This window comes from Aquarana catesbeiana, linkage group LG03 (assembly GCF_042186555.1).
Source record: "Aquarana catesbeiana isolate 2022-GZ linkage group LG03, ASM4218655v1, whole genome shotgun sequence".
Taxonomy (NCBI): Eukaryota; Metazoa; Chordata; class Amphibia; order Anura; family Ranidae; genus Aquarana; species Aquarana catesbeiana.
The window spans coordinates 29,446,379-29,473,965 of record NC_133326.1 but is presented as its reverse complement, the minus strand read 5'-3'; positions in this window follow the sequence as shown (position 1 = coordinate 29,473,965).

Here is a 27,587-nt window from a genome sequence, read left to right as displayed (position 1 = left end):
ACCCAAGGAATTTGATAAGAACACTGAGAAAAAATATTAACCCCTTGGTTGTACGTATTCTCCTCTCAAGCCGTTAGCCGAGAAACAGAGAGAGAAAAGAATGTGATAGTGAAGAGGAGATTCGATGTTGAAATAGTTAACAAAGTTGAAAGAAGTGGCGAAAGTTATGTTGCTGAAGAAACAGGGAGAAAAATCCTGTGTGATAAAGAAAATTGGATAAAGGAAGTTAATAAAGATGGCGATTGTATTATGTATGTGTATCACAGAGCTGATGATATGTTGGAACTTGAAACAAAGGAGGGGAGGGACAGCACTGCCCTTCGTCTAACAACCACTCCTTTCTCACCACCCAAGCACAACCCACTGTGACAACTCAGCCCGGCGGCCATCTTAGTGCACCCATGCCTTCACTTTCTACCCAGTCCAGTGCACTTCCTGCCGGCGGCCATCTTGGTACACCCAGTAAGCTTAAACAGCCTGTACCCAGCCCTCCCTGTTTTAAACCAAGATGGTTCATACCACACACCTGTCTTCCCCAATACGGGAGCATCACATTCCCAGGCCGGATATGTTAATGATGAAGAAGCATCTGAGTGGGAAGCCCAACAGCAGGCAGCAAAGCCACCCACTGATTTAACCCCCAATCCGGCTCCAGACTCTCAGTTCCGAGAGGATCTCAAACACATGCTGGCAACCGTAAGGAACAGTGCCTCTTGCCAGCCCCCGCCCCAACAACAGTCTCGGTTACCAGAAGGGGCACCAGTGATGTATGTCGCTTTTACCCTATCACAAGCAGCGGCCTTAGTGACAAGTCTGCCTGACCCAGAGAAGCAGCCAATTCCCTTCTACCACAGGATAGTGCAGATACAAGACACTTACTCAGCTGCCTGGAGAGACTTGATCAGCCTATGCCGAATTAAAGCAGGACATGTCTTTTGGCCAGTCATGCAGACGGCCTTCAATGATGCCAGCCTGACAAGTGCCACTTCCTACACCTCAGGCGTGGAGTTCTGTGCACAACTCCACGACTGGGCAAAGGAGAAGTTGAAGGATCATTAGACCACAATCCAAGATATTACCCAAGATAAAGGGGAGTCTGAAGAAGTATCATACTAAACTCGTACAGGCCTTTGATGATCTGAGTTTCTCCCACTATGAAAAGAGACACACACGTTTCCTGCGTGGGAGTGGATGGGGTGCTCCGCTCCAGTCCATTTGTAGAGCCACTCCAAGTGGGGACATTTCCTGATTTGCTTGCCAGATTTGTGGTGTCCTCTACATGTCCCTTGAATCTACTAGGAGCTGATGTGTTGTCCAGACTACAGGCCTCAATCAGGACACGCCTGAAGGGGGGATGAAGTTACATACTCCCCTATCTTTAGAAGACTAATCTGCTTTGTGTTCTCTGCCTCTCCTGATGACACTTAATGAAGCAAAAACTTCAAGTTCAATACTGCAGGAAGTACTTGACAGAATCCCTGCGTGCCTATGGTCCACAGGACCGGAAGACAACGGTCACTTAAAGGTGCCACCAGTTTCAGTCAAGCTAAAAGAGGGCGCATCATTGCCCCGGAAACCACAATAACCCCAAGAAGAGAACCCCTAAAGAAGAACCAGGTACCTGCTGTGGATGCCTTTGACTGCAAAGTACCTCACAGAGGTGGACCTTACAAACGTTTTCTTCAGTGTCCACCCTCACCCCTCCTGCTGGTACCTTTTTGCATTCATCCACGGAAAGAAACGGCAACATACCTAAACAGTTGTGCCACAAGGGGCACAGAACTTTCCAAGCCAGTTTGCAAAAGCTATGGCTATCATCCTTGACACATGACAGGAGGAACACCCGGAAGTGATTCTCTTCCAACATGTTGATGACCTTCTCCTTTGTGCAGCTGACTTACCCCCTGTTGAAGTCACCTCAGAAAGCCTGTTGTGCTATCTTGCCAACCAGGGCTGCAGAGCCTCAAAGCCCAAATTGCAGTGGTGCTCAACACCTGTCATTTTCCTTGGACTAATTTCCTAGTGCAGAGCATGGATTACAGAAGCCTTCCTACTGATGCCCTGCAATCAGACCCCTTCCAGATGTCTCCTGAAGAAATATCTAAAGTTTGAAGCCTTTAAGTGCGCCACCCCCGGCGCTAGGGCTCCCAGCCTACGACAAAACGCTCAAGTTCTTTGTATCCGAACGTCTGGGACATGCTGCAGGTGTACTCACCCAATCACACGGCATCAGCCTACGCCCCATAGGATATTATTCCTGTCGGCTGGATGTGGTAGCAAGAGGAGGCCTATTGTGTCTGCGAGCTGGATTTGCTACACAAGCCTTGCTTGACAAAACTTTGAACTTGGTCCTCGGACACTGCCTCGTTCTGCTTGCTCCCCATGACGTTGTTGCCATATTCAACCAAGATCCAGCCGAAACACTTGTCCACTACCAGACACTTGAGACTCCTGTGTTCCCTCCTACTGGACAGCATTACTCTATTAAGTTGTCAAACACTGAACCCTACCACCCTTCTTCCACTTCTCGAGGGGGGAAAGGAGGAGGAGGAGTAGAGTCTTGACTTGTCACCCCATGACCACACAGGACACGCGGTCACCACTGAAAACACTGTTCTACAAGCTGAAGCCTTACCACCGGTGATGTCTGCACAGGAGGCAGAGCTGTAAGCACTTACTACAGCATGTAAATGGGCAGAGGGAAAAAGAGCCAACATTCATATGGACTCAAGATATGCTTTCAGCATTGCCCATGATAATGGTGTTATCTAGGACAGAGGATTCCTGATGGCTGCAGGAACACCTGTGAAAACTTGATTGATGCCTTGCTTCTCACAACCCAAGTGACTATTATGAGTAAAAGCACACGACAAACTGAACTCAAAGGAAGCTTAAGGCAATCATCTAGCCAATTCAGCTGCCAAACAGACAGCTTGTGGTCCACGGGAAGTGGACAGCAGGGTGGTAGAAGAAGACCACCCCGTGCTTACCTTACAGACTTTCCCAGTGGACAGAGTTTATCTAAAAGAACTACAGGAAACAACAAGTCCGGATAAGAAGGAAAGCTGGAAACGGAGAGGAGCAACTCTCAGAAATGGACTATTCGAGTGCAACAAGAAGCCTTGTCTACCCAGGAGTATGTACCCAGCTGTGGTGCAATGGGCACATGGAGCTGCCCACTTGACAAAGACTCTTATCAACAAGTGTTGCACCAAGAGTTACTCCACTGACCGACAACTTCTGCAGATCATGCATTATCTGCACCAAATGTAACCCAGGATGCACAGAAGAAGCACAGAAGAAGCACAGAAGAAGCACCTGGCAAAAGCCCTATACCCCATTCCAGAGGATGCAAATTGATCATTCTCAAGTGCCAAGAAGTGGCAGATTCGAATACGCCCTAGTGGAAGTGGTCATGACTGCCAGGACTACAGCTAAGAAACTACTGAGTGAGATAGTATGTAGATTTGGGGTCCCAGAGGTGATATTGAGAGATCAGGGCCCAGCCTTAACAGCAACCCTTACTAAAGAGATTTGGGCAGCACTGGGGGTTCAGTTGACACTACACATCCCATACCACCCTCAAAGTAGCGGGAAGGTAGAAAGGATGAATGGGACATTAAAAACAGGATGTTAAAGATGGCCCAAGAGACTAACATGAGTTGGCCAGACAGTTAGCCCATTGCCCTGTTCAGTGTCAGACACACCCCCAGGGGAAACATGCCCTATCCCCTTATGAAATTTTGTTTGGTTCAGCTCCCAGACTTGGTTGTTACTTTCCACAACAGTTACAGTTGCAGTCTGATGTGTTGACTAATTATGTAACCACATTATCACGAGAATTAACCTGAATGCATGTCCAGGTGTTTTCTTCCATTCCAGATGCTGAATTAGATACAGGAACGCACCAACTACTGTCTGGAGATACTTGAGCCAAGTTATGATGGTCCATTCCAAGTTTTGCTGACCACAGCCACCTCAGTCAAGTTGGCCAGGAAGAACACCTGAATGCACGCTTATCACTGCAGGAGAACGTGTTTTCGGGCGCTGCATATCCTTTTTCTGTTTGATCTAGGGGGGAGGGGCCCAGGAGGTGGCCATCACAAAAATGATAACATAATTACGTTTTGGTGTAACTCTTCAGGTACACATGTGACCACCTTTACCTTAGATTACTGTGACATAGTACCTTGTCCGTTTGACCCTTCATGGTGATGCCATTGGTACAGTGATATCCCTGACGGTAAGGACATATATGTATGCCACACAGACAGTTACTGGGGACAGAGTTTTGGTTTCTGTGGGGGCCAGTGGGTTGGAACACAGGGCCAGACTGGGAGACCACAGAGTGCATTAGACAAAAAAGATGAAAATAGAAAGCCCCCATATCCTAACCAAAGATACCCCTGATACATACACTGACCCAGCACACAGTCAGAGGAGGAAGCGAGCAGCTCTCTCCGGAAGCTTTGATCCTCATGTATACATACATGTCATAGGGGTTACAAGGGGGTCCCTGAAGAGTTTAAAGCCAGGGATCAGGTAAAAGCTGGTTTTGAGTCTTTGATCCCCATAACAACTGTCAGCAAGAATGTAGATTGGATTAACTACATGTCATGGTTATGCAATAGAGTTTGTCGATCAGCATACCTGTCTCCATGTGTTAATCTCTAGAGACCAGCTGACCCTCACCTGACTGCTTTTGTAACCTCTCCTCTAAGCATGGCCCCACCCCAGGCCCTATCAGGGAACCCTATATTAACCCGTGCACCGCAAGCCAGCAGTGCTGATCAACCATTGTGTGTTAGCCTCTATGTGTACTTGCTGTGTTTCCTACATCTGATTCCTGTTACCGACTTTGGCCTGTTCCCGACCATCCCTGTTTGCCTGTGACCCTGATGTTCCAGCCTGCTGCCTCCTTCCTCTTCTCCTGTAGTCTACGGTGAGCGTGAGCTGTGAGACCCTGGGGGCCGCAACCTGGAGCCAGACTGCAGCGCAGTCCATCCTTACCATTAAAGGCTCTGGTGAACACCTGCTGGCTCTTAGACTCCACGCCCTGGGGAATCTATGCTCTAGCTCCCAGTGGGATCTGTGTCAGTGATCCAGTAGACCTGCTTCCCGAACCTCCCAGGGTACAATCCGCAGCAGTCACCCGTAGGGTCCACTACCTTGCGGTGCACTCCTGATCCCAACGGTGTGCATCTGTCACCCAGCCTCTAGGTGACCTAACACTACACATATTATAACCAACAGAGATTTGTAAATTACTCTAAAGATGCCCTCCAGGGAATTGCTGACCAGTTAGCCCCCACTTCCTACATGACATTCCAGGACCTGATGGCCTTAGACATGGTGCTATCTGGGAAAGGAGGTGTTTTGTAAAATCATAGGAAAAAAAGGGAACCTGTTGTACATACATTCCTGATAATATTGGCCCAAATGGTAAGGTTACTTTAGCTATAAAGAAATTAGAAGATCTGTCACTGGAGTTGAAGAAGAACTCAGGTATCACAGACCCATGGGATCAATACTTTAGCTGGATGAGTGGGTGGCAGAAGGTGCTCGCCCAGATACAGGTAACGGTATTGATAACCCTGGTCCTTTTAGCCCTGATTGTATGCTGTATTCTACCTTTTGAAAACAAAAGTTAATGAGCAAGGCTGTAGACCAGGGGTCCTCAAACTTTTTAGACAGGGGGCCAGTTCACGGTCCCTCAGACTGTTGGGGGGCCGCACTATAGTTTAAAAAAAATATGAACTAATTCCTATGCACACATCTTATTTGTAGTGCAAAAAAAAAAATAAAGAACAATTGTAATCAATATAAACTTATCAGTATTTCACAGACTCCCCTCATTACAGAACCACTCCCAATCACATACTTCCCCCATCACAGATCCCCCATATCAGTCCCCCACCATAGCACAGAGTCCCCCACATCAGTCCCCCACCATAGCACAGAGTCCCCCACATCAGTCCCCCACCATAGCACAGAGTCCCCCACATCAGTCCCCCACCATAGCACAGAGTCCCCCACCATAGCACAGAGTCCCCCTCATCAGTCCCCCACCATAGCACAGAGTCCCCCACATCAGTCCCCCACCATAGCACAGAGTCCCCCACCATAGCACAGAGTCCCCCTCATCAGTCCCCCACCATAGCACAGAGTCCCCCACATCAGTCAACCCCCAATAGCACAGAGTCCCCCACATCAGTCCCCCACCATAGCACAGAGTCCCCCACATCAGTCCCCCACCATAGCACAGAGTCCCCCACATCAGTCCCCCACCATAGCACAGAGTCCCCCACATCAGTCCCCCACCATAGCACAGAGTCCCCCTCATCAGTCCCCCACCATAGCACAGAGTCCCCCCACCATAGCACAGAGTCCCCCACATCAGTCCCCCACCATAGCACAGAGTCCCCCACATCACAGATCCCCACCATAGCACAGAGTCCCCCACATCACAGATCCCCACCATAGCACAGAGTCCCCCACATCACAGATCCCCACCATAGCACAGAGTCCCCCACATCACAGATCCCCACCATAGCACAGAGTCCCCCACCATAGCACAGAGTCCCCCACATCACAGATCCCCACCATAGCACAGAGTCCCCCACATCACAGATCCCCACCATAGCACAGAGTCCCCCACATCACAGATCCCCACCATAGCACAGAGTCCCCCACATCAGTCCCCCACCATAGCACAGAGTCCCCCACATCAATCCCCCACCATAGCACAGAGTCCCCCACATCAGTCCCCCACCATAGCACAGAGTCCCCCACATCAGTCCCCCACCATAGCACCGAGTCCCCCACATCAGTCCCCCACCATAGCACAGAGTCCCCCACATCAGTCCCCCACATCACAGATCCCCACCATAGCACAGAGTCCCCCACATCAGTCCCCCACCATAGCACAGAGTCCCCACATCACAGATCCCCACCATAACACAGAGTCCCCCACATCACAGATCCCCACCATAGCACAGAGTCCCCCACATCACAGATCCCCACCATAGCACAGAGTCCCCCACATCACAGATCCCCACCAGAGCACAGAGTCCCCCACATCACAGATCCCCACCATAGCACAGAGTCCCCCACATCACAGATCCCCACCATAGCACAGAGTCCCCCACATCAGTCCCCCACCATAGCACAGAGCCCCACCATAGCACAGAGATCCCCACCATAGCACAGAGTCCCCCACATCACAGATCCCCACCATAGCACAGAGTCCCCCCGTGTGTCACAGATCCCCACCATAGCACAGATCCCCACCATAGCACAGACTCCCCCCTGTGTGTCACAGATCCCCACCATAGCACAGAGTCCCCCACATCAGTCCCCCACCACATCACAGATCCCCACCATAGCACAGAGTCCCCCCGTGTGTCACAGATCCCCACCATAGCACAGATCCCCACCATAGCACAGACTCCCCCCGCCGCCCTTACACTTACCTGTATCACGCAGGACACGAGGCATGGTAGGTCCGGACGGAGGGCGGGACTTTGGAAGTGAGGGGCAGGTGATTGGTTCCTGGGACCGCTCTGATGCCTAGTAACCAATCACCTGCTTCTTAGCACAGAAGGTCCTTTGCCCGGCCTGTCATGTTTCCCGTCCTGTGTGATGGAGGGAGCAGAGGGCAGGGGCAGTGCTGCAATTTTAAAGGGGCAGTCCGCGGGCCGGATCAAAATGCTGGAGGGCCGGATTCGGCCCGCGGGCCGTAGTTTGAGGACCCCTGCTGTAGACAATAGCACACCTACATTTCTCCACCAAGAAGAAGAGGACCCCCTTATGATGGAAGATGACAAACCCTTCACTCCCCTACAGTCACTCCCTGTCCATAATCTCACAATCCTATAGGGTTTTAGGGATAGATAGCGCCTGACTGCACCTCTCCAGCTGTATCGAGGAGGGAAGTGAACAGTTGCTGCCCAATTCTATATACAGCCTAAAAGAGTTGCTGAGGAGAAGGGCCAGGCCAAAGTGGGACCTTTAGTATTAGGGACAGAAAAGAGAAAATAGTCATTTTAGGGGGGATTGTGAAGGAATGTGATGTAGATAATAACAATAATCTGAAAATGTCTATTTTCTTATGTGCATACATATTTTTCTCCTTACTCATTATATAAGTATATAGGTTTGCTCTGTTCCTATATTTTCTCAAGATGGCGGGTACCCCCTGCATCCCACACATCAGAAGAACGCGGAACTGAAGATAAAACCAAGGACAGCCAGACCTCGTTATGAAGATTCTCCATTTTCTTTTTCTATCTTAACCAATGAGATGTACCTATTAGACTAACATAGCAATGACGTATTTGTGTGTATAAAACATTAGCACCGCCTTGAATAAATTAGAAGTGTAAGAAGTAACGGAGCTGAGCGTGTCTCAGAGTGTTTACTTTTATATGCATGCACATCCACACTTTTCAATTAGAGACAGTAGCAGATAACCTTGGGCTCGATTGGAGCTCTTAATCATTTCCATAACAAGGGGGCATTCTGATCAACTTCTCCAGAGACTCCCCACAGGACCAATTGGTCCTATTGGCCTTTTGGTGATCCCTTGCATAGAGACGTGCCCATTGTACTGCTGGGTATTGATGCTGTGAGAAGTCCTAATAATGACATGGGTGTCCTGATAGAGATTGGCAGGTTTGTCTGGGTCTTTTTTACGGCATTTTGGACCTTCTCTTTTTTCTTCCGGGAGAAAGATTCTTTCCCGTATGGAATTGATGGTATATCCCAGAAACCTTATTGTCTGAGATGGGATCACGTTTGACTTCTCCTTGTTTATGATCCAGCCGAGACCTACCAAGTGTCTCTTTGTCTCCTTTAGATCCTTCTCTAATAGATCCCTTGTTTTGGCAAATAGCAGGAGATCGTCTAGATATGGTACAATCGATATTCCCTTTACTCTGAGGGGAGCTAAAGCCTCTGCTATAATCTTCGTGAATATCCTCGGTGAGGAGGACAGCCTGAAAGGAAGGGCTTTGAACTGAAGTTGTGAGATTGAGTCTCCCATCTTGACTGCAAACCATAGGTATTTCTGCGATAAATTGGTGCTATAGGCACATGAAGATACGCATTCCTCAAATCTACGGATGCCAAAAAAACAGCCTGGGGTCAGAAGACCCTTCACTGAGAAGATTGTGTCCATCCTGAACTTCTTTTACCTGTTTGATCTGTTTAGTATCTTCAGGTTCAGAATTAATCTGAACTTCCCTGATGGTTTCCTTACTAGGAATATGTGCGAAAATCACCCCTGTCCTTCCTCTTTGGGGGGAACAGTTATGATCACCCTTTGTTGGATCAATTCCTGTAGGATGGATGACATCGCTAGAGATTTCTCTAGGTCTCGGGGAGCCTGGGTTACGTAAAATAGAGTTGTTGGGGGTTGAGAGAACTCCAGTCTGTAACCCTCTAATATTGTTTTGAGAATGAACAGACTGGTCGTTGTCGTCTTCCACTGTGGAAAAAAAGCTTGCAGCCTTCCTCCCACAGTCGGAGGACTGTCACTGGTTCTTTGTGTTTTGGGTATGGGGGTCGAAACAATACCCCTGACTTGCCCCTCCCTCTTTGGGACCTCCAGGGCTTTTTGTAACCCGTCTCTTTCGTGTCCTGGGCTTGGCGAAAAGCACGAAAATTTTTCTTGCCCTGAGGCATCACCTTCTTCTTTACTGGGAAGGCCTTCTTCTTATCGGCCGTTCTATTGAGTACGGCTTCAAGATCAGGACCGAAAACTAAATCTCCCTCAAAGGGTAGACCACATAGTTTGTTTTTTGAGGCCGTATCCCCTGACCATGTTTTAACCCATAATGCTCTACGAGATGAGTTTACCAGGGCCGAGGATCTGGACGACATTTTTACAGATTCAGCGGAGGCATCTGCCATGTACCCCACTGCTTTCTGTAGTACTGGCAATGTATCCAACAGGTCCTTATAGAGAGTTCCTGCTTCAATATGGGCTTTCAACTGTTCAAGCCAGTGCTCTAGGTTCCTGGCTACCACAGCTGAGGCCATAGCTGGCTTCAAGTTTGCGAAGGTTGAATCCCATGCTTTCTTTATTAAGGAGTCTGCCCTTTTATCCATGGCATCTTTTAGGATACCCATATCCTCAAACGCAAGGTCTGTATTCCTTGATACTTGAGAAAAAGCTGCATCAAGCTTTGTTTTTTTTTTCCCATAATTGAGAGCTATCCTCTTCAAAAGGAAATCTCCGTTTGAGACCCCTCTCTGGGTCCTTCCATTCTCTTTCACTGTCTCCGATAGAAACGTATGTACTGGAAATACCCGATGTTTCTCTTCACCCATGCCTTGGATCATTTTGTCATGCAATGACAACCGGGCTTTATCCTCTTTGATGTTAAAAGTTGTATAGATAGTCTTTAATAGATCATCCACTTCATCCAAGGATAATTTATAGCGTGAAGAAGAAACCTCTTTCACTTCATCCTCTTCTTCCTCAGAACCTGGGGAAACACTTCGCTCTTCATCCTCTGAATCACTGCCCCCTCTGGATGCAGAAACAGATGGATGAGAACAGGGTACTGCACTGCCCGTAGGCTGTGCTGCTGGGCACTTATCCAGATAAGAACGGAACGTCTCAAATGTGTTCGCCAGTTCTTTCCGGAAGGAGCTTAATAATTCTCCTGGTTGAGTAGCAGGTGTAGCTGGAGAAGTTTCTTCCTTAACTAGATCTGCTATACAGGTCCTGCATAACACCTTGGTCCAAGACTTTCTAAGTGCATTTTTGCAGGATGGACATTTCCTTTTAAGAGGAGGGGAGGAATGTTTAGTCTTTTCTTTAACCTTCTTAAATACACCAAAACCAACCCTCAATTAACTTGTGTATCTAAACAGTACATATAGATAAACAGTAACCACTTGAATGCAAAACATAACTCGCTGCCAAATAGAGGAGCTAACCCTTTAGCCCCTGTGTTTGATATCGCAGCTTACTAGTGAATCCCCCCACAGAGTCACTAATCTAACAGACAAACACACTCTCCCTAGTACCAAACAATCCAGGGAGAGTGGTGCAGGCTCCCCTATCTCCCCCCATGGGAGTAAGGGAGGGAAAAAATACAGGACCCGACAGAATAATGTACAGAGACCACTGTCCCTGCTTACCTGGGCCTGGCTGGTGTGAGTGGCTCCTGCCACCGCCGTTTGTTCCTTCTCCATGCTGCGAGGTTACAGTGGCATTCAGCTGCTTTTTTTATTTGAATTTCCCGGTCCGCTCGCTGCTGTGAGGACCGGAAATGACACCAGCGTGAAGGCCGCCCCCTCGTCCTGCGTATCAGCGGCAGGAAGCCGCGTCGCACCACTGGAAGTCCCGCCCCCGGACGGAAATGACACACTCACCACCCGGAACCTGGAAAGCATGGAGGCTTGGGAAAGGAGGAGACGTGCACAGAGTAAGTACCCCCAAAGGCCAGCAATGCATTGCCTATGTGAGGAGAACCATTGCAGTGCATTGCATATCACTCTGCTGCTTTCTGTGTGGGGATCCACCATCTTCCTCCTCCTCACAATCAAAGCACGCCCCTCACCGTCCACCTCTACAACTCTCCCTTTTGCTGCATTGGAATGCAAAATCGAGGAGGGGACTTTAACATTAGAGATGACCGATACTGTCATGAAAGACGTTCTGCTAGTTCAGCCGTCGGCGGAAGATCGGTTAACAGAGCTACTGTCAGTAGAGCAAGAGGACGCGTTCGGAGGCGCGTTGACGCGAACGGACGCATGCGGGTGCGCGCTAATATGAGCGGGTGTACGCGGGTACACGATGAGACGAACGGGCACGTACGATCGGTACTCGGGCGTGCACGTGTGCATGCGGCGGCGCGCAGACGTGCAGTGTGACAGCCTTTGGCGCCATTAGGCCTATTTAAGGGTACCTGTCAGCATGCTTCCTTGCTGTCCGGTCTACAGCGTTTCCTGTGACCCTAAGCTTCCAGTATACCCGTTTACCTGATTCCTGTTACCCGGCTTGTTCCTGACTTCTCCTGTTTGCTGCCTGTCTCCAACCTCGGCTTGTCTGACGATTATCCTGCCTCATCCTTCAGTTATTACCTGCCTGTCCGTTGCCGACCCGGTCCGTGCCCTGACTACTCTCCTGATTCCGTTTGTACCTGCTCTGCTTGCCTGTGTTTGACCCGGCCTGTCTGACTTTGCTAGTGCTTCAGTTGTACTACAGAACACCTCCCTGCTGCCTGCTTGTTCGTGGGTTCCTGCCAGTGGATCCAGTGGTCCTGTCAGTCCTCCTGCTGCTTCACCAGAGGTCCGGATCAACTCTACACCTGCCACTTACCAAGCACTTGTGGCCCCCTGCGCTCTTGAGTCCCTGTCTTCTCTATCAGGGGCTCTCGAACCAGAGGCACACGAGAGGCTACTCCTTGCATTCTGGGCTCCACCACCAGGTACGTGACAGATACACTGTGTACACTTGCACCATAAATGTTCTCCAGTTGCTCTCAGGTCCCCGTGTAAATATACATCTTCCCACTGTAGACTTGCAATTAGGCGGGCCGTGCCGAAACACTGACCACAGCCACCTGTCCAGCGTTATCTACTTTTGGTCCAGGTAGCAGAGTGGACCCCGCCGTGCACCTAGCATGGGCTCTAACGTGCACTCAACTGTAACTTGTGAACTTCCATACCTCTGTACAGGATGGGGACCTCTGTGGTGCAGATCAGCTCCATTGCAATGGGAGATAGAACGTGGTGTAGGGAGTTCCGGCAACATCTCCCTCGTGGCTAGAGGCAATCCACCTACAGTGTATCCTGGAAAGTATTCACAGTGCTTCACTTTTTATTATGGTATAAATTCATTATTTTTCTCAAGATTCTACAAACAATACCCCAAAATGACAACATGAAAGAAGTTTGTTTGAAAGCTTTGCAAATTTATTAAAAATAAAAAAATCCCATGTACATAAGTATCACAGCCTTTGCCATGACACTCAAAACTGAGCTCAGGTGCATCCTGTTTCCACTGATCATCCTTGATGTATTTCTACAACTTGATTAGAGTCCACCTGTGGTAAATTCAGTTGATTGGGCATGATTTGGAAAGGCACACACCTGTCTATATAAGGTCCCACAGTTACCAGTGCATGTCAGAGCACAAACCAAGCCATGAAGTCCAAGGAATTGTCTGTAGACCTCCGAGACAGGATTGTATGGAGACACAGATCTGGGGAAGGGTACAGAAAATTTTCTGCAGCATTGAAGGTCCCAATGAGCACAGTGGCCTCCATCATCCATAAATGGAATCAGTTTGGAACCACCAGGACTCTTCCTTAGTGCGGTCCGCCCGGCCAAACTGAGCGATCAGAGGAGGGGGGCCTTAGTTAGGGAGGTAACCAAGAACCTGATAATCACTCTGACAGAGCTCCAGCATTTCTCTGTGGAGAAAGGAGAACCTTCCAGAAGAACAACCATGTCTGCAGCACTCCACTAATCAGACTTGTATGGTAGAGTAGCTAGATGGAAGCCACTCCTCAGTAAAAGGCACATGACGGGCCACCTGGAGTTTGCCAAAAGGCACCTGAAGGACTCTCAGACCATGAGAAACAAAATTCTCTGGTCTGATGAAAGATTGAACTATTTGGCCTGAATGGCAAGCGTCATGTCTGGAGGAAACCAGGCACCGCTCATTGCTTGGCCAATACCATCCCTACAGTGAAGCATGGGGGTGGCAGCATCATGTTGTGGGGATGTTTTTCAGCAGCAAGAACTGGGAGACTAGTCAGGGTTGAGGGAAAAGATGAATGCAGCAATGTACAGAGACATCCTTGATGATAACCTGCTCCAGAGTGCTCTGGACCTCAGACTGGGGCGAAGGTTCCTCTTCCAACAGGACAATGACCATAAGCACACAGCCAAAATAACAAAGGAGTGGCTACGGGACAACTCTGTGAATGTCCTAGAGTGGCTCAGCCAGAGCCCAGACTTGAACTCGAACATCTCTTGAGATCTGAAAATGGCTGTGCACCGATGCTCCTCGTCCAACCTGATGGAGCTTGAGAGGTCCTACAAAGAAGAATGGGAGAAACTTCCCAAAAACAGGTGTGCCAAGCTTGTAGCATCATACTCCAAAAGACTTGCGGCTGCAATTGGTGCCAAAGGTGCATCAAAGTATTCAGCAAAGGCTGTGAATACTTATGTACATGGGATTTTTTTATTTAAAAAAAATTTGCAAAGATTTCGAACAAATCTTTTCATGTTATTAATGTCATTATGGGGTATTGTTTATAGAATTTTGAGGAAAATAATGAATTTAATCCATTTTGGAATAAGACTGTAACATAACAAAAATGTGGAAAAAGTGAAGCGCTGTGAATACTTTCCGGATGCACTGTAGGTCCATGGGTGGCAGGCTCCAGCAGCTGGTATCTTTGGGGAAGATCCCCAGGCGTGTGGCTCTCATAACTTCAGGGCCAATTAACTTGTGGCAGGACCCTTCAGCTCTTACAGTGGCACTGTGGCTCTCAGTAACAGGGACTCCCAGGGACCTCGGGCTCCGGACCATTGTACGAACTTAACTGTTTCCCATCCTTGACGTTGTAAAATGACAGATTGGAGGGAACCCTATTGTTCTGGGAGGACGTCCTCCCGAGAACGGGCTGCACTCTGGCATGATCTGTCACGGACACAGTGGATGACTGATCAGTGTACCTGCTGGTACCATGTGATCGCTGTGAACAATCACAGCAGCCCGCTTGAAAGTTGTAAACACTAAATACCTTGGACTCTCTATTTTCCAAAAAAGGGGTATTTTGGGGGGTATTTGTACTGTCCTGGCAATTTTGGGCCTCAAGAAATGAAACAGACCCTCAGTACATCAGGATTGATCAACTTTCAGATATATATCCCATAGTTTGTGGGCTCTATAACTTTCCTAGAGACTAAATAATATACACGGATTTGGGTAATTTTCACCAAAGAAATGTAGAAGAATACATTTTGGCCTAAATTCATGAAGAAAGATTGTTTCTGTTATAAAATTTTGCAAATAAATAAAGAAAAACACTTTTTTTTTCAAAACTTTGTCCTTTTTTCATTTATTTAGCAAAAAAATAAAAAAAACAAGTGCTGATTAAATACCACCAAAAGAAAGCTGTAGTGAAAATTCATATTTGTAGCGGGTGCCCCGCAGCCCCGCATTTCCCACCGCCTGCCGCTGGGTTTACCACAGGCATGGATCGGCTCTCAGAAGGGAGAGCGCGCCTATCAGCTCCTGCGGGGGAATTCGCCCCCTCCCTCTCCTCACTGAATTTTACTGTGTACAAGCAGCTGCCTTACTTGCTCCCTCCCCTGCTTCTCATTGGTAGACGGGAGAGAGAGAGACAATCACCAGCCAAAGCTGCATCTTGGGACATGTAGTCCCCATCACAAGTACATAAAGTCTGATAATTCAGGCGCAAGGAGTGCATGCAGACAAATGTTCAGGCAAGGCTAACAGCAGAACCTCTGGGGGAATCTAGGATGGAAAAGGACCTGGGGGTCCTAGTGGATGATAGGCTCAGCAATGGCATGCAATGCCAAGCTGCTGCTAACAAAGCAAACAGAATATTGGCATTAAAAGGGGGATCAACTGCAGAGATAAAACGATAATTCTCCCGCTCTACAAGACTCTGGTCCGCCCGCACCTGGAGTATGCTGTCCAGTTCTGGGCACCAGTCCTCAGGAGGGACGTACTGGAAATGGAGCGAGTACAAAGAAGGGCAACAAAGCTAATAAAGGGTCTGGAGGATCTTAGTTATGAGGAAAGGTTGCGAGCATTGAACTTATTCTCTCTGGAGAAGAGACGCTTGAGAGGGGATATGATTTCAATTTACAAATACTGTACTGGTGACCCCACAATAGGGATAAAACTTTTTCGCAGAAGAGAGTTTAATAAGACTCGTGGCCACTCATTACAATTAGAAGAAAAGAGGTTTAACCTTAAACTACGTAGAGGGTTCTTTACTGTAAGAGCGGCAAGGATGTGGAATTCCCTTCCACAGGCGGTGGTCTCAGCGGGGAGCATTGATAGCTTCAAGAAACTATTAGACAATCACCTGAATGACCGCAATATACAGGGATATGTAATGTAATACTGACACATAATCACACACATAGGTTGGACTTGATGGACTTGTGTCTTTTTTCAACCTCACCTACTACGTAACTATGTAACTAAGATGAAGCTGTAAAGTCTATATAGTCTATGTTGCAAATGGTATGATATAAGGGCATAAGATGTGAGGCACTGGAGGCTGCTGTTCTCAGAGTTGAGCCAACTCTGTTTGGAAGACAAGAAGGAAGGAAAGAAGAGAAGTGCCACCTAAGGGCAGCATCACAATGGGGTTTCCGGTTGTGAGGTAGCCAATCGGGCTACCTGAAGAGCCTGCCTGTTCCAGGACACTTCCTTTGGGCTTTGGCCACAGGATTGGTGAGCGGGCACTTGCCCATTTTACAACGGATACAGAGACACTGCATGCAGCAACGTTGCCTATTTTGCATACACCTGTAGGTCCTAAGTCACACTTGCTTGTTGAGCAGTTACAGTGTTCGCTCCGCTACTCAGATGCAGTGAGCATACTGCATTTTCACTCTACCAAACGGGATTTCTAAGGGCACCAACTAAAATGGCTAGCTGAAGATTCAAGGCCTTCTTCTTCCAAGGAACTGAAGTTACTGGTGCCATACGGGCACAAACACATACCCAGGGATTGGTATATGAAGACTCCTGGGAAGTATGACATTATTTGCCTATGCCAGAAGCCAGGAAGTAACTGAAGAAATGTAAATAAAAAGTGTAAAACCAGTAAATATAATCTCCCTTCCTATCTATTTACTGATGCTAGCAGGATAAGGATTACAAATAGTCATTATTGATTGAGAAAGGGAAGTTCCGCTTTAAATCCTCCAGGCTGCAACATGCAGGAAGTGATTAAAGGTGGATGATGGGGGTACAAGATTATTTTGGGGTTTTTAAAGTGTTTTGGGTTTCTCCATGACATCCCAGTAATTGCACACCAAGTAATTTCATCCTCCAGGGAACTTCTCCCAACTAACTAAACCCACACTTGAGATCAGTTGGCTGTTTGTAAAAGCTGAGAACACCTTCATTTATATTTTAACTCCTTCGATACCAGCGTTAGGCTGGCCATACATTATACAATTTTCCTTTAGATTTACCAAAACCATATAATATGGAGGTCACACCTAAACACTTTCCATTTGTATGCAAACATGTAGGCCCTTACATTACATAGTTGGTAAGGTAAGTCTAAAGGAAAGTGAACAAGAATATTGTATAATGTATGGCCAGCTTTAGTACACTCCACTGTTCATACAGTCCACACATACATACAGTCCACACATACATTGAATGGCGCAGCCATAAGATGGAACATTGCATAGGGGACTGAGTATGAGGGCCACCTGAACAATGTCCTCAGAGAGATGCTACAGATAAAGGTTTGACAATGGCACAGTGAACCAGCCTGATGGCCTGTAAAAGCCAATGAAGGCTTAAATTATGCATTTGCTGCTGCAGCACCCCTACACAGAGACATACCGGATACACCAGGTGGGTCACATAAATCAAAGAAAAGTACCCAGAACCAGTGGTGGCCCGGGCATTGTGGGCGCATGGGCGCCGCCCCCCCGACACCTCCATGGCCCTTCCTATTCATGTGCCCAGCCCCTTTCAGGATGCCGGACACATGAATTACTATGGTGGGAGGTGTGTATTTTGAAGCACGTGATTAGAGCCAGAGGCTCTAATAGGCTTCAAAATAGGGTGGGCTTGGGGTGCAGAGCATTGCATCCAGCACCCACCCTGTTGTGTGGCATAGCGAATAAATTTTTGCACTTTTCACACCAATGTTCCTCCTTGCCAATCAGCAGGCAGGTCAGTGAGACCCGATTGGCCAAAGCATTAGTTGATCCTATTGGATGCCTAACGCTTTGGCGGAGAAGGAGATGAGCGGACACAGGAGCCGCAGCCGCCGCTTCCCGCCGGGGAGAGCCGCTGAGGAAGAGACGAGGAGGAGAGCCCACCGAGGGGGAGAGCCGCCGCTTCCCACTGAGGAGGAGAGCCCCCTCACTCCAGGAGAGGAGCGGTAAGTGCCGCCGGACCAGCCACGGGGGGGTTAGTGAAGTGACAGCCGAGCCTGGCTGTATTTGATGGGCACAAGTGGCTGCATTTGACGGGCACAAGTGGCTGCATATGATGGGGCACAGGTGGCTGCATATGATGGGGCACAGGTGGCTGCATATGATGGGGCACAGGTGGCTGCATATGATGGGGCACAGGTGGCTGCATATGATGGGGCACAGGTGGCTGCATATGATGGGCACAAGTGGCTGTGTTTGATGGGTACATTGGCAGTATTTGATGGGCACAATGGCTGCATTTGATGGGCACAGTGAGGCTGCAATTGATGAGGGGGGGTTAAGTATTTTTCAGTTTGTTTGCGCCACCAGCCGCCACTGCCCAGAACACCAGATGCAAGAAGAGAATTAATAGTGGCACACCTACGTATACTTCACTAGATAGTGACTCTACCTACCTAAATGAAGTTCAAAAAGTACACGTGACCATTGGTGAGTGTCCATATAGGGCTGGTAATATCAAAAAACTGATGATTAAAAATTGTCTACATACAGTCACTCCTCACTATGCTTGGGTGTGAGCAGGCTACAAAGTGAATAGAAGGTAGAGGCAGCAGAGCATTTAGGTGGCAGCAAGTGAAGTGTTAACAGGACTTCTCTGCAGAGCACAGTATATGCAGCCTAGGAATGCAAACATTGAAACAGTTCAATTCAATTCATGTCAATATCAACTATCTGGTTTGTAGCCTCCAGAACACACTTAGGCTTATGGCAGCAGCAGGCAGTAAATCAACAAGCTTCACCATGGGACACAGGTAGCACATGTAACCGAGGAATGCAGATATGAAGAGGGAGAAGCAGTGAACGAAGCCGTGCGTTAGAAACCATGAAATCAGACCGAGACAGAAGTACAGAGGTATAGGGGGGGAGGTGCTGCGCTAACCAGAAGAAAGCTGTAAATCTCTGTCTGTGGTCAATTAATAAAATGACATAAAATCGCATAATAAATCGCATAAATAAGTGTTGACACTAAAAACATTCAAGTCTTAATAATCAGCATCATGTGTATGTAAAAAAAGTGCATAAAAAATCCTTTTCAGTTGGTATATACTAAATGACAAAAAAAAAATTGCATGTAAAATCGCATAAATAAATGTTGACACTAAAAACATAAATCTAGATAATCATGTGTAGGTGCACAAAGGGACATAAACACTACTTCATGTGAATAATTCTAAATAAAAATACATAGAATAAATCAGAAATAACCATCAAAAACATATCCTTATAAATGGTGCAAAACGTACAAAGTGCCAGTGCTTAAAGGTGATCTAGATATCGCAAATAAAACACATCAATCCAACGCAATATGGATAATAAATAATATAAATAAATGTCCCAATAATAGTGATATAAAAAATATTGTGCTGGCCTGCGAAACAAATGACCAATGACATGCGCTGCTGCCGAAACGCTTTGCAGGCGCTTCGGCAGCGGTGCGCATTCATTTCAATGGGCAGGAGTGGTGGAGGAGCGGTATACACTGCTCCAAAAATGCCGCTTGCAGGACTTTTTTTAACATCCTACCAGCGCATCGCCTCAGTGTGAAAGCACTCGAGCTTTCACACAGACTGCAGGGGAGCCATTTTACAGCCTATTTTTAGCCCAAAAGCGCCTGAAAAACGCCCCAGTGTGAAAGGGGTCTAACTGTTCGATTTTATGAGATGAAGGGAAAAAAAAAAAAAAATCGGCCTAATATATCGGCCCTAAAAAATCGGCATCATATATCGGCCATCGGCCACCGCAATTTCTAAATATCGGCTTTGGCATCGGCCAGAGAAAAACCCATATCGGTCGACCTCTACCTGTCACCACCTATTACTGTCACAAGGGATGTTTACATTTCTTGTGACAGCAATAAAAGTGATCAAAAACTTTTTTTTTTTAAACACAATTTATTAATATAAAAATAAATAAAATAAATAAGAAAAAAAACATTTTTTAAAGCGCCCCCGTCCCCGCGAGCAACCAAGAAAACGCATACGGAAGTCGCGCCCGCATGTGTAAACGGTGTTCAAACCACACATGTGAGGTATCGCCGCGATCATCAGAGCGAGAGCAATAATTCTAGCAGTAGACCTCCTCTGTAACTCTAATCTGGTAACCGTAAAAAAAATTTAAAAAGTGTCGCCTATGGAGATTTTTAGGTACCGTAGTTTGTCGCCATTCCACGAGTGCGTGCAATTATAAAGCGTGACATGTTTGGTATCTATTTACTCGCCGTAACATTATCTTTCACATTATACCAAAAAATTGGGCTAACTTTACGGTTTGTTTTTTTTTTTAATTCATGAAAGTGTCCCTTTTCCCAAAAAGTTGCGTTTAAAACACCGCTGCACAAATACTGTGTGATATAAAATTGCAACAATCGCCATTTTATTCTCTAGATTCTCTGCTAAAAAAATATAAATAAATGTTTGGGGGCTCTAAGTAATTTTCTAGCAAAAAATACGGATTTTAACTTGTAAACACCAAATGTCAAAAATAGGCTTAGTCATGAAAGGGATAAAACACACCCTGCACACCTCTCAAACGAAAGAATACCTCTGCTCGCGTGTGCTTCTGCATTCAGGGTCGGGGCAGCAGGGAGCAGGACGGATCCTGGATTACTAAAGTCTCTGAGTCCGGGGCCCGCCAGGCTGATCTGCAGGCAGGAGAGACAAGGCACGATGGAAAGCAGAGACACCAGCCTGCTGAAGGAGCTAGGAGGAGCGTCCGCTCTCACTCCTGAGTCCTCCTAGCTCCCCCGGGCAGCCATGCTGGATTTTGTAAAAGGCGCCAAGACGTCACTGTGCCTGCTTCCCGGCCAAGCGTGGCCAGCTTTGGAATGGCACATGCTCTGCTCTGGGGGGGGCCATACCCCCCCTGCGCCTGTCACTCAGACAGAAGACAGAGCAGCACAAGCGACCGTACTCCATTTGGCTGCTCGGAGTGCTCTGTCTGTTGCTGAGTGACAGGCGCAGCCGGGCGGGTGTCCGGAAGCCCACAGTCAAATGCGGGAGACTCCCGTGACTCGCAGGAGACTTGGGATGTTTATTATATACAATACAATGATCTGCAGATTACAGTACAATGCATGGCTCAATATATATCAGTACAATGCATGGCTCTTTATATACAATGCATTGATCTGCATATTACAGTACAATGCATTGATCTGCATATTACAGTAAAATGCATGAACCTTTCTATATACAGCACAATGCATAGATCACTATATATACACACAGTACAATATATGGATCTCTGTATAGAGTACAGTGTAAGAATCTCTATATAGGACACAATGCATGAATAGCGTTGCCACCTCATCCCTTCATAAGGGAACACATATTGATTACACAGGTTCTGTGGCTGATTAAGGTGGTAATTAAACTCACTTGGTGCCTTATCTGCATTAAAATAGCCTCAGAATATGTGTAATTCATGTGTGTTCGGGTGAAATGACAACCATATGCATGAATCTCTGTACACAGTACAGTGCATGGCTCTCTCTACAACACACTCCATACATACACAAAGATTCTGCAAAATCTCAGCATATAAACAAGGAAAATTAAAACTTTCCAAATTGTGCTCCACCAATGAGATATTAGGGTTGGTCACTCCTTGATTTCTATCTCCCTGAGCCCCATATCAGATCTCATGGTTACCACTCACCTCTGCACACCCCTCCCAAAGTGATTCTATGGCTGCCAGCACCAAAGTGTAAAACTTTACACACAGCAGGGAGCAAAGATGAAAATTCAGCCACAGTGCCCCCCTGTGGTGGGATAACTATTACACAACATAACTGAACCAGAACTTGCAGCAGACTTGCAGAATGTTTGCAAAGAAAGTTGATCTGGAGTCACGCAATGCGGACTTGCTGCAATTGTGCAAAAAACTTGTGAAGCCTGGCAAGTCTAGCAATAGCTTAGCAAGTCATTTTTAAACTTGCAGCACAATTACTTGCTATCTGGGTAATAACCAGAAGTTAAAGAGAAAGTAAACCCTCTGTAAAAAGAAAAAAAAAATTACACCCTGCACGATAAAGGCATAATGAGCTAGTATGCATAGCATACTAGCTTATTATGAATTACTTACCTGAGATTGAAGCCCCCACAGCGGTCCTCGTTCCCCTCCTCCGTCGCCGCCATGTCTCCCGGAGTGACTTCCGTGCTCACGGACTCCGGCTGTATGACTGTCCGGAGCCGCGATGACGTCACTCCCACACATGCGCGTGGGAGCCACCAGTGATGGCACGAGCGCCCTCGGAAACAGCACGCTCAGTGCGCTTGCGTCATTGTCTACGGCGCGTATGCGCCTATAGACATCGGTACAGTCCTTTTTGCAAATATCTCCTAAACCGTGTAGGTTAAGGAGATATTGCAAGCCTTAAACTAGGCTTACCTGTAGGTGAAAGTTGTCCCTGAGGGTTTACAACCACTTTAAGACAGTCGTCTAACCTGTAAGTAACATCTTATAAGTAATTATATTGTAACTGGGAAAAATGAGTGGATTAATGTAGTGAGAGAGTGGTAGGGACTCCCGGCAAAGGAAGGCCAGTCCTGTGTTTGTGCACCAAAACAAATTTGGCAAGCTGAGTGAAGATGTGGAGGTGGCAAACACAGAGGTGGCAACCCTGGATGTCACTGCTACCCCTAACAACCGGGAGAGCAGTCCATCTAGAAGGGGTGATGAGGGTAGTGCAGGTAGGCCCAAACAGTTGGCGGTAATTGGGAATTCTATAATCAGAAAAGGATGTGCCCTTACCGGTTAGCTAGACTCCACATTATAGGAGCCTAGCAGAGCATGGGTTCAATACGACATGAAGGATCCATCTGCCAGATGTATGCAGAGTGATACTGATACCAAACATGCCTGGTTGATCCGTCTCTCTCTCACTTGTGGGTAAGATGTGAAAAAAGAAGAAAATCCGCCACATAGTGTAAAACTGGGATGGTTTATTTAAGGTATAAAATGTAACAAGTCCAACAAATGAGGATAGAATCCTGGATAAAAAGACAATCTGCAGATCGCAATGTAAACTAGCGTAGTGTGACTGGGCATGAACTCCACCCTACTAGTTTCGTCATAACTGATGTCATCGGGGGATCGTCTCAACCGAATGGTTTTGTTTGCTGTCTCCCTGGTCCCAGGGTTTGGCATGTGGTGGATCGGGTTGATAAATTACTGAGAGGGGTTGGGCATGACCCAGCTGTCTTGGTCCGTATTGGAACCAATGACAGAATATATGGAAGTTGGAGGTTCCCTGGCGGTATGAATATGTCGGATTTTAGGTGCTGAAAGCGGTACAATTATTTTGCATGGAAATTTGGCGTTTTATATTTTAGGCCTGTAATTCTTAACAATAACACACTTAAATCTGTCCAAACAAGAGTCTAGTAGATATCCCGGGTATGATGAAGTTTAAAACACAAAATCATAAATTATAATATAATAAATAAATATAAATAATTAAAAAAAATAAGGATATAATAATAATAAAATACATTTCCCCACGATTCACTATCGCTCAATTCTCCAAGTGTTCTAATTTACTATCGCTGTTTTCTAGCTGGTCTAAAGCCACTTTTGATGTAAAGGGACACTTTTTGGTTGCTATGGACAATCTCAAGTTTCCAGGCAGAAAGAACAGTATATATAATATAAAACTGCATGCAGGGCATAGGACAAAGCACTGGGGACAAAAGGGAAGTGAAATGATTTCATACAGTACTGTAATCTATAAGATTACAATACTGTATGTGTTACGATTTTTACGTTTTTTTGAATTTGCCGCCAGGCTCCGCCCCATGCAACGCGACGCTCGCAGGGAATGGAGCCTGGCACAGAGAGGCTTTGGCTTCAGGAGGAGGACAGAGCCCACAGACACCGCGGGGGGACATCGCAGTACACTGCACCAGGATCCTGCAATGTAATCCCGAGTGTGGCTCGGGGTTACCGCTAATAGTGCTGAAATTTAACCCCGAGCCACACTCAGGAAAACCGCCAAGGAGGTTAAGAATCAATTTAAAAACTAGGCTGCAAGTTGAAGGGAAGGACCTCCAAGGTGATATTCTCTGAAATATTGCCTGTGCCATGCACAACACAGGAAAGACAGGGGGAGATTTGAGAACTGAATACATGGCTAAGGACCTGGTGTAAGAAGGAAGGGTTGGCGTTTCTAGAGCACTGGGCTGACTTTTCATTTGGGTGCAACCAATATGCCAGGGGCGGCCTGTCCATTAAGGGCGCATGAGCGCCCCCCCACCCCCCCATCCTTGCTTCCCGCCCCTATGCAGGACACTGGATGCAGAAATTCCAACGGGGTGTTTTTTTGAAGCACCTAATTAGAACCAGGGGCTCTAATAGGATTCAAAATAGGGTGGGGTTGTAGCGCAGAGAATCCGAACTGATCCCACCCAGGTGTGTTACAATAACGAATTAATATTTGCTATTTGTAACACTGAACCTCCTCCTGGCCAATTATGAAGCAGGTCTTGAGACCCGTCACCCGATTGCCTGAAAGGACAGGCGATCCTATTAGATGCCTAGGAGGAGGGGAGGAGACGCACGGCCAAAGCCGCCGTGATGGAGAAGAGGACACAGGAGCTGCTGGCAGCTGCCCGATGTCGTCCACCTAGATGGGGTAAGTGCCGGACCGATCAAAAAAAAAAAAAAAAAAACTGCACCAGGCACCACTGCTATATGCTAAAGATGGTTTGCACCTAAATAGAAGGGGGGTCTGCTGTGCTGGGGTTTATGGGGAGGCTGGAGGAGTATTTAAACTAGGATTGAGGGGGGAGAGTGAACTAGAATTCAATCGGGCAGACAGATCAGTTAGGGGGTCAGACATTAATGGAGGGTGGGATGGGGATAGAAGGGGTTACAAACAACCATTGGAAATTATAGTGCTTATTTGTACTACTAAAAAAGATATGCAAAACACCAGAGCAAAATGTAAGAATGCATTAAAGTGTTTGTTCATCAGTGCCAGAAGTCTGCCAAGCAAAATAGGTGGGTTGGAAGCTTTGGGGCATGAAGAGAAGTATGATTTATTTGGTATTGCTGAATGAAGAAAAAGATAAATCAGCCAAGGATAGGTGGAGCAAGGCACCACGTCCCAAAATTTAGAGGAAAATGAAAAAAGTGACACATATAGACAGACACCGCCGCCTTTCCTTTTTAAACTGTCTTTCCAAAAGAGACCATAGCCAGGAATAATAATAGCCCAGTCATGTGAAGAATGAAGCCAAGATTCAGCAATACCAGAGAAAAATTGAAAAAGTTGGATAACGGGACTTTAAAGGTGCCTAGAAAAATGAAAAATCTATATCATGGATGGTAAAAAAAGTTTTACTTAAATACATTGATTTAAAAAAGATATAACAATCTTTACAGAAAATATAATATTCAGACAAAAACATTGATAAACATGGTATATCTACTGTACAGAAACATAATTCTCGACATGTTTCGCTAAAATATATAGCTTCTTCAAGAGATTCGTATTGTCTGTGTACAGCGTATTTACTGCAATACATATGCATAAGACACAAATACAATAATGAAAAACAAAGACAACAATTTTCCTTAATCATTTTAAGACAAACAAAATTGTATTGGATCAATTGGAATTGCTCATACCCCGAAACTGATTTCAGGTCAGTATGCGAACACACCAGGACCACCAGACCGCCAAATAAAAGGGTATTACTGTGTCATAGGAGAACCAAAGTGCCCATTTATGAATCTAGAAAATGTCAGAAATGCAAACTATAACATATACATCACTGACTATACGTAAAAAAAAAAAAAAAAAAACAGTAGACTCCACAAACAACATCTGCCTATATAATAATCACTTTAAGTGATAATTACCTAGAGAGCATACAGACCTGGTTTAAATGATATGGAAGCTGTAATTCTCATCATCCACCACTGGAGGGAGCCAAAGAATTATAATGACAGAAAAGCTGTAAGTATAACAAAGAAAGAAAGAAATAATAATAATTATTATTATTATTATTTTGTTAGGAGATAAGTATTTTTTGCTAAATAAATTTTTAAGAAAGGCCCAGATTCTTTCCTAAATGTACATAATATAACTGGGTATTGACATTTATATGGAACGTTGATCCAGGAAATATCCGATTGCCTCTTGGATGTCCAGGAATGGAATTTTGCCCCCTGCTGGAGAACATTGGATCATGCTTTGCTGGGGGGTTTTCGCCTTCTTCTGGATTAACTGTGAGTATAAGATTGTGTATATGGGATTGTATGTTTTTTTTGTAATTTTTTTTTTGTTTTATTTGTTGAACTGGATTGTGTCTTTTTTCAACCTGACTAACTATGTAACTATATCCGACTCCCCATCTGGAATGGAACACATTGACATGTACTGGCAGCGCCCCCCAAGTTGTCATTCTTTTTAGGGCCGTGTGTTCCAATATTCATATTAATAACAATGATGACATTTTAAACTTGTGTTTTTGATGTGGTATCGGTAAAGTCCAAACATAGATTTTTGTTGCGTCTGAAAGCCAATGAATGAAAGGGGCGGGGCCAGGTATAGTCAGGATGTGGAGGAAAGGATACATGATCCTTCTTTCCTATCACACAATGCCGTCTGATCCCGATCTGGAGGAGGATTGTCCGTCCAGTGGGTGTGGTTGTCTGCTTGTCAGTGGGCGGAGTTTGCTCTCCATCATTCTTCATCCTAAGAAGGTTTCCTGAAGAATATAATGAGCTCCATCCGGAATCAGCCTCGGGGTTCGGAATGCGGGGGAGGGGTTGAAATTTGGATTTTTGGATATTGCTTTGTCTAATAATAAAATCATCATAAATAAGTGTATTTATCCCGCGCTATCTTCCCAAACTCCAAATGTGTGACAGCTCCTTCCATCCATGTCTCCATCCATCCATCCATGTCTCCATTTATCCATGCATACATGTCTCCATCCATCCATGTCTCCATCCATCCATCCAGCCATGTCTCCATCCATCCATGTCTTCATCCATCCATGTCTCCATCCATCCATGTCTTCATCCATCCATCCATGTATCCATCTATCCATCCATCCATCCATCCATCCATCCATCCTTTCATCTGTCCAGCCATGTCTCCATCCATCCATCCATGTCTTCATCCATCCATGTCTCCATCTATACATCCATACATGTCTCCATCTATCCATCCATACATGTCTCCATCCATCCATGTCTCCATCCATCCATCCATGTCTTCATCCATCCATCCATGTCTCCATCTATCCATCCATACATGTCTCCATCGATCCATGTCTCCATCCATCCAGTTATCCATGTCTCCATCCATCCATCCATCCATCCATCCATGTCTCCATCCATCCATGTCTTCATCCATCCATCCATGTCTCCATCTATCCATC